At 45.3% G+C, this 8,800-nt stretch overlaps 1 pseudogene across 1 annotated transcript; it reads right to left on the bottom strand.

Annotated features, from left to right (window-relative positions):
* Window positions 1-313: 313 nt before the first annotated feature.
* On the bottom strand, window positions 314-1,774 carry LOC128591837 (heat shock protein HSP 90-alpha A2-like; annotated as a pseudogene). Its single transcript, XR_008381675.1, has one exon. The product of XR_008381675.1 is annotated as a heat shock protein HSP 90-alpha A2-like (transcript).
* Window positions 1,775-8,800: the final 7,026 nt, after the last annotated feature.

Raw genomic sequence — 8,800 nt, 5'->3', positions numbered from 1 at the left:
AGAGAATTTGTGGGAGACTTCATAAGTGTCTCCTGAAGTTTGAGGGCCCACACAAACCAGGTGATGATGCCCTTCTCTCACCAGCTTATAACGAAGGCAAAAGGTTGGTGAGAGCAACGCATCATGGCAGGGTGGGGCTCGGCCAGTGAGAGTTCTTGGCTAAATGGACCCTGCTGTCTTATAGGAAACCCATATGCAGGCTGAGGAGACCCCTACAGAAAGGTGTGGTGAATTGTAGGGACATAAACTGAGGGACTTTACAAAGAGAGTTCTGGGACCATTAGGAAACTCCAGCACATGAAGGTACACAGATATGTTTCTGGTTTTCCTTCATTCTTGTGCAGTAGTCCTTGAGAGAAACCATCTCATCACCTGAAGCAGAAGTGTAGTATTGCAATAGCTCTGAAAGCTTCTTCGATTTTGAGAATCTTCATGTATTCCAAGCCTTATGTTTTTAGAGAACTGCTCATAAAACTTTTTGTAGTTCTCCTTATCTTCTGCCAGTTCAGTAAAGAGCTTTAAACACTTTTTGACCAAATTCTTTCTGATAACTTTCAAAATTTTGCTTTGCTGCAACATCTCACAGGAAATATTCAGAGGGAGATCCTCAGAGTCCACCACTCCTCTAATGAAATTCAAATATTCAGGGATTAGCTCCTCACAGTTATCCATGATAAAAACTCTGTGGACATACAACTTAATGTTGTTCTTTTTCTTTCTGTTTTCAAATTGGTCAAAAGGAGCACGTCTTGGGACAAAAAGCAGAGCTCTGAATTCCAACTGTCCTTCAACTGAAAAGTGCTTCACTGCCAAGTGATCTTCCCAGTCATTGGTCAAGCTCTTATAGAATTCTCCATACTCCTCATTAGTTATATCATCAGGATTTCTGGTCCAAATAGGCTTTGTTTTCTTGAGCTCTTCATGATCAATGTACTTTTCCTTAATCTTCTTCTTCTTCTTGTCACCATCTTTCTTCTCCTTTTCTTCTTCATCAGAACCAACATCTTCTATTTCAGGTTTGTCATCAGACCCCTTTTCTTCTTTCTCCTTCTCCTTATCTTCCCTTTCTTCCACCTCATCATCGCTGACTTCTTTATCACGTTCCTTCTCCTCAAAGAGAATAATGGGATAGCCAATGAACTGAGAATGTTTCTTCACAATCTCTTTTATCCTTCTTTCCTCCAAGTACTCATTTGGTCTTCTTTTAGATGGAGAATAACCTTTGTTCCATGACCCATAGGTTCACTAGTGTCAGTCCTAACTGTGAATGATCCTCCTGCAGAGGACTCCCAGGCATACTGCTCATCATGTTATGTTTGGTGATCATAGTTACTTTCTCAGCAACGAAATATGCAGAATAAAAACCAACACCAAACTGGCCAATCATAGATATATCTGCACCAGCCTGCAGAGCTTCCATGAATGCTTTGGTTCCAGACTTGGCAATAGTACCTAGGTTATTGATCAAGTCAGCCTTGGTCATTCCAATGCCAGTATCCACAATAGTAAGGGTTCAATCTTATTTGTTTGGTATGAGATTAATGTGCAGCTCTTTCCCAGAGTCTGGTTTACTGGGATCTGTCAAACTTTCATATCTGATTTTTTTCAAAGCATCTGATGAGTTTGAAATGAGCTCTCTCAGAAAGATCTCTTTGTTGGAGTAGAAAGTATTGATGATCAATGACATCAACTGGGCAATGTCTGCCTGAAAGGCAAAAGTCTCAACCTCCTCCTCCTCCATTGGTTGGTCTTAGGTCTGGATTTTCTCAGGCATCTTGGGTAATGGACTGCACAGGCTCCACAGTACAGCAGCACCCGGATGCTGAAGCAACTCCTACGAGTGAGTCTTAATTATCAAAAAGAGACTTATTGTACCAACCAAGAATGGCTGAAAGAAGATGATACCTGACCAAGATATTGTCATGTGTTGGGAAAGGGGCCACTTATAGGACATGGTGGAAGGGAGGAGCTGAAGAAAAATGTCCCCCAGTGAGTTCACCCATTCAATGCACTGTCTACTCATAACATGCAGGACTATGAAGAAATCTACACAAAGAAAGAACTGAGGAAGTTCAGTGTGATAGCGTATGGGGAAGGAACTAGGGGCTGAGGCAGGCAGAAATTGGTCCTATTTTTCATCACAAATCTCTTGATACTATTTAGTTTTTAATCATATGCATCTATTACATTAAAAACATTTTTCAAAAGTTTTAAGGTCAACCCAGGAACCTCTATTTCCTACATTGATGACAAATACATGCCACTGGCATTGGCTAGGTCCCACACTCATTTGGGTATATCAAGGACAGCCAAACTGGTCTCCAGTATCTGTAGAACCTGGGAGGTCTCCAAACCAGCTTCATGCCCTCACTCTTAAATGGGTAACCCCACCTGTTATCATCTTTACTATATACAAAGCACTGGCTGAAATGAAAAGCGAGTTCAAATTCCAGGTCCCTTACTTCTTAGCTGTCACCTTGGGCAAGTTATTTCCCCCTTGGAATCCTCAGTTCTCCTGCCTCTCCACCTACTATGGCATGGGAGTAACGCCTGTCATGAAGATTACATGTGATGATGTGAAGATTAAAACTGATAACTGCTTCAAGTAGAAATGTCTAACCCTTCACCCATAAGGGATTTTAGCTGTCTTCCTCCCCTATCCCTGTCTTCCCCTCTGTCCATCCCCTTTGCTTACCTGCCCTCCGTCAGCCATGCCTTCTCTGCTTCTCAACCACTCCTTCTTCAATCAGTTGCCCTCTCCTAGCTTCAATCCCTCATATTCCTGTCAGGGTTTCCCTTACAGTTACACAAATCAGCTGCCCATTTCTGCCTCTGTCATAACTGACTGAACAAGTCATCACTTTCTCCCTCTTTCTCCACAAGAGTCCCCTCCAGGGTGGCTCCACTGCTTCAGCTCCTAGACTCCTCAAGGTCACCAAAGCCAGCAGACCTTTCCCCAGCCTCACCTCTGTTGCCTTTGAGCCTGACCCTTCCCTTGTCCTTGAATCCTTGCCTTTCAGCACTCTTCCTTCTGGCTTTCTGACCATTTATCTAATGTCCATTTAACTGTCTCCTCTGGGGGTGCTAATGCCAGGGATGCAGAGGCTCTGCCCTTGGGTCCTTCTCCCAGGGAAATCCTACATATTCCCACAGCTTCAGGGCCCCTCCACCATGGAGGTCCCCTCCATATGCAGCCCATCAGATCCAGCCCTTTACCTGCCCTGTACTTGTTTGCTCACCAGATAGAAATGATGAGGGGGAACATAGGTGCCCCTCCCAGGAGAAACAGCAGCCTCCAGTGGTGAAGACTATAGGAAAGCGACACCAGGCTTAGGATACCCACAGAGAAACAGCAGTGTTCCAGGATGATGGCATGGGCCCGGTGCTCACCCACTAGCCACTCAGTAACTGTGAAGAGGTCAAGAGGACAAAACAATTGTCAGCTCAAAGTTCACAGGGTACCCCAGTATCCAACCTTTTCATATACCTGCCTTGATCTGGACAGTTTAGACTGGACACAGGGTTTTCTGCCTGGTTATGATCTGCACTAGGTCCAGAAACAGTCCTTCAAAGCCAGGAAGAGTGCCTGGGCTGCTTGCCTAATCTTCTGATCTCTCATACATAGCCTCCCATTTCTTCTCAATCTGGCTGATCCCTCTCAACTCCTCCTACCTAACCACATGCCTCTCATAGAGATGAGGTGCTATGCACAATATCCCACTTGTGGCCTGACACAGGGCAAGGCAAGCAATCACTGTCCTCCCCTTTGCTCTGAATCTATTAGTGCTCTGGCCATGAGGCCCAGGGCTCTATGGAGGACCTCCCAAGGAGAAGAGGTCACCTGCCAGGGAAGTCCGGACACATCCAGCATTTGCATTTATAAGACTGCACTCAGGGCTTCAGCATCACATAGGCCTCAGCTAAAATCCCAGCTTCTTCTCTGAAGTGCTGTTTGACCCTGAGCAAGTTGGTCAACTTCTCTGAAGTAACCTCCTCAGCTAAAGAAACTTTAGAATTTTTCCTACTTAATAGTGTCAGGATGAAATGAAACAATGCATATAAAGGGTTTAACAGCTGCCTGCCCCTTCTTCAGGCTCAATAAATGTAAGCCCTGGGGGTGGGATATGCAAGGAGGAAGTATTGGGGGAAGGAAAATGGGGGAATGTGTGACGTGTGAGGGGTTTAGGGTGGAAGATGAGGGTGTAAGGGCAGTCTGGGCACAGATGATCTGCCATCTTTAGACAGTGAAAAGTGGAGATTCTTTCCACTTCTGCTTTCCTAATTAGGTCCTGACTGTGTGTCCTGTGGGCTTCCACCAGGTCAGGCCCATACTGGAACACCCCACTCCTATGCCCCCACCAAGCTCACCATGGCCAGGCTGCCACTGTCTTTCAGCCCGGCCCTGCCCCTTTATGGTCACCTAAGGAGGTACTGGAGATGACATAGCCCACCATCGCCTGTGACACACAGAAGCGGAAGAACAAATATTGATGAAAACTGTTCACAAAGGCTGTCCCGAACCCGAAGATGACCAGCCCCATCAGCGACAGCAGGATGGCAGGGTGGCGGCCAAACCTATAGGAGTGAATGGGAGGATGCACAAAGTGCCAGGGTCTCCTTGGCTGGTCCCAGTCAGACTCCTGAGCCAGTACTTAAGCCTTACATGGAACCTGAGAAGACTGTAACACCGCCTCCCCAGCTTGAGAATCTTCACCTCTGAATGCCCAGGAGGAAAAGGCAAGGTATGCTGGGGAACGCTGGGGACTTACCTGTCACTTAAGAGCCCAAAGAAGAGAGAGCCTATCAGGATCCCTGCCACGAACATGGTCTTTACAATGCCCGTGTTCTGCTCCATGTCACACACCAGGTCAAACTGTGGGTCAGATACAGAGATCTGCCCAGGCTCTGCCTCCACAGGTTGACCTCAGGCTAATGGCTTCCCTTCTATGAGCCTCAGCTCCCCCACCTATTCAATGAGGGTGGGGGCATATCTCCGGGCCTGGGGGATAACCATGGATGACCCAGCACAAAGCACACCTCAACGTTCAGTGATCGCTTCGTGTTGCCAGGATAGATCCACCCATCTTGGCAAGTAACTGTGTCTTTGAGGCCAAACTGGATAATAGAAGGTAGATCCCAGGGCACAGGTAAGTACATGAAGCATGTCATAAAATGGCCACTGGAATCTCGGGGCACCGTCAGATTCAGCTGCTCATACTCTGTCAGGTTGGGGCCCACTGCCAGGATCCAGCTTGTGTTGCAATATGGCTTGTCATTTCTAAACACGAACAGGTCTGCAAACATGAAGAAGCCTGCCACGATGTTGGGGATGCAAGTGAGGGCCACCAGCCTCCACTGGAAAGTGCCAAACTCCCCGACTGCATCCAGAACATCAGAAAACTTATCATCCTGCTTGGTGAAAATGGCCCTCAATCTGTGTAACAGCCCCTCCAGAGACAGGGTATTGGAACATGTTAATGCCTCACGCCGGTTCAAGTTCCAGGAAGTGTCCTGGGATCCTCTCTTCACTTCTGGGTTGTTTTCTCCCGCCATCTGTTCAAAGAAACAATGCAGTTCAGTCTCTACTGATCCCTAATAGACTGGATATCAGACACCAGCGTGGGAGCCACTCACCAGAAATTGGTCTCTGGCTTCAAACCTTAATGTTACAAGTTCTTCCCACTTTTGCTTCTAAAGTTTTTTAGTTAGTACAATTGGTCCACCATTGGCCCAACCATCCCTGACTTTTAGTGCAAGGTTAAATAATAATGGTTTAGAAAGTGTTATTCTTCTGTTGTCATGAATGACCAAGTTCTGAGGACCGTTCCTACAACTTCCCCATGATCTAAACTTCCTTTACTCTAACAATGGACTTTCAAAAGGTAGGAGAGACTCTTTCTTCAACAAAACAAAGACCTGCATCGGCTCTTTTCCAGGAGCTAAGGCCCATGTGGAAGGCTGAAAGCCTTGGTCATAGTAAGTGGAGAGCCACACCTGGTACAGGGGACACCATAATAGTAGCGTGACAGACAGTAGCGTGGAGCCAAACTGCACAGGCAGGTAAGGTGGAGGAGGAAGGTAAGCAGTACTGACCATAAGGAGATTGCTACCTTGTAACTACATCAAGGTGCTAAACTAAGCTTAAAACTGCTTTGAGCCAAAACCTTCAGCAGACCTAAAAGCTCCTGGGCATGGCACACTTTGGCTCTGAGCAAAAGCAGAAACAAGCCTCCTCTGAAGGAAAATTTCTCCAAGTTGAGGCTTCAGGACTCCGACAGATGAATGTCAACTCAAGAGATTATGGCTTGAGAAGACAAGCCACTCTGACAGTGAACAGAATCCAAAGACAACAGACTTAAGACTGTTGTCTATTGGGACTGTCAGATACAGAACATAGAACATCTATTGTATCAACTTCCTAAAGAAATAAAAAAACAAATTGCAAAATGAACTTAGAATTCCTTTGGGAAGAAGACAGCAAAATTCTAAAAATCAAATCTTATTAAATGGGAATTTTAATTTTTGATGTTAAAAGAAGGTTAATCAAATTTGACACAAAGAATTAGTACAGGAGGCGGAGCAAGATGGCAGCCGAGTAACAGCTTCCTTGCATCTGGGCACCGTGAGTCTGGGGAGATAGGACTCCAGGCATCTCTGGCTGGTGGGATCTGCCTACCATCACCCCTGAGAGGATACAGGGAGTCAGCGAGAGACTTCTGGACCCCAAGAGGAGGACTAAAACAGTGGAAAACCGGAAAGTGGTCGCGTGTGTTCAATCCGTCTAAACCCGCCCGCAACTGTAAGTTCAGTAGCAGCGAGACTGCAAAGCAGAAAGGCCTTACCTGTGAACTGTTTTGGTGTCTTCGGACTTGGCACTCAGCTGAACTGCCTTGGGGAGAGCCTGAGCGGGAGTGTGGAGAACTTTGGCCTTTGTCTAGGGCCCCAGTCTGAGCCACTGAGCCAGATGGAGCTAATAGTGTTTGGCTCTGGGTCACAGGCAGACATTGTGAGCGATCTGCCCCGGCAAGCTCCACCCTTAGGGTCGCAGAGCTGGAATTGGGTGGGAGCTGGTAACCCAGCGACCAAGTAGCCTAAGGGCGGAGTCTGAGCCGCCTTGCAGCCCTAACCCTCGGGGGCAGAGGGAGACACAGGGTAAGTGGATAGCCACTTCAGCAGTGATTCCAGCGACAAGCACTTCCCTGAGAAAGCTTCTGCTCAGTAATTGAACAAGTTAAAAGTGCCTTTTAAGTGGGCTGAAGAGAGATTTAAGGTGTCTACCTGCTGGAGTTTGAGAAACTAGCAGCCTCCAGTCGTATCAGAACTGTGATTAACATCTCATACCCCAGAAGACCACGTGTTGCCCAGACAATATTCAATAACATATACATACTGCTTTGTTTTTGGTTGTTTTTTTGTTTTTTGTTTTTTTTTTTGGTTTGGTTGGTTTTTTTGTTTATTTTGATGTTGTGGATTGTTGTTTTGTTTTTTAAGTTCAACCTTTTCCATACAGATCCTTTTTCTTTCTCAATTTTTCTAGTTTAATTATAATTTCCCATTGCTGCCTATTTCAATAATTAGAACTTCATTTTTGTTACTGTTTCTACCGCTATTATTTGGTTTTTCCAGAAATTTTATCCCGTAAAGTTATCTGTTTGCTTGTTTGGGTTTGATTTGTAGCATTTTTGTCTTTCCTCTCTACTTGGTGGTGGTGGGGTACTGTGTCTGATCAGGTTAGCAAAGAGCTGCTGACCTCAAGGGAACCACCCAACTGGGCACCCCCAGAAGGTGGTTTTTTTTTAAGGTTGTATCAAAGTACCCTACTGTACACCTATATTGCTCTGTCTCCCTCTTTCTGTGCCTCTCTTCTTTTTGTCAATATTCCCTTTACCCACCCCCTCTCCTTTCTCTATTTTTCTTTTTTTTTCCTTATCACTTGGTCCTCCTTTCTTTCATCCCTTTTTTGCTCTTCAACCTTCTCACCCTTCTGGTCCTGTAACCCTTACTCCACAGGCACAAGAACTTAAAGAGCAAGAAGAAGTGAAAGGAAAATTAGGGCAAGGAAACAGACAAAAGAAATCACCCACGAGGAACAATCAGCAGAAAACTCCAGGCAACAGAAGAACCAGTCCAGAACAACCCCGCCAAGGGACCATGAGGTAGCTACTGCAGAGGATTCCACCTATACAGAAATGTTAGGAATGACAGAAAGGGAATTTAGAATACACATGTTGAAAACAATGAAAGAAATGATGGAAACAATGAAGGAAACTACTAATAAAGTGGAAAATAACCAAAAGGAAATCCAAAAACAGAATCAAATCAGAGATGAACAATATGAAGAATATAAAAAGGATATAGCAGAGCTGAAGGAAATGAAACAGTCAATCAGGGAACTTAAAGATGCAATGGAAAGTATCAGCAACAGGTTAGACCATGCATAAGAAAGAATTTCAGAGGTAGAAGACAAAGTTCTTGAGATAACTCAGATAGTAAAAGAGGCAGAAAAGAAGAGAGAGAAAGCAGAACATTCACTGTCAGAATTATGGGACTTTATGAAGCGTTCCAACATACGAGTTATAGGAATTCCAGAAGGGGAAGAAGAATGCCCCAGAGGAATGGAAGCCATACGAGAGAATATTATAAAAGAAAATTTCCCAAATATCACCAAAGATTCTGACACACTGCTTTCAGAGGGCTATCGGACCCCAGGTCGCCTCAACTCTAACCAAGCTTCTCCAAGACACATTGTGATGAACCTGTCCAAAGTCAAGACAAAAGAAAAGATTCTGCAAGCTGCCAG

Source organism: Nycticebus coucang, chromosome 8, assembly GCF_027406575.1.
Source record: "Nycticebus coucang isolate mNycCou1 chromosome 8, mNycCou1.pri, whole genome shotgun sequence".
Classification (NCBI taxonomy): Eukaryota; Metazoa; Chordata; class Mammalia; order Primates; family Lorisidae; genus Nycticebus; species Nycticebus coucang.
Note: the sequence above shows the minus strand (reverse complement) of the source record. Positions and strands in the feature narration are given on the sequence as shown.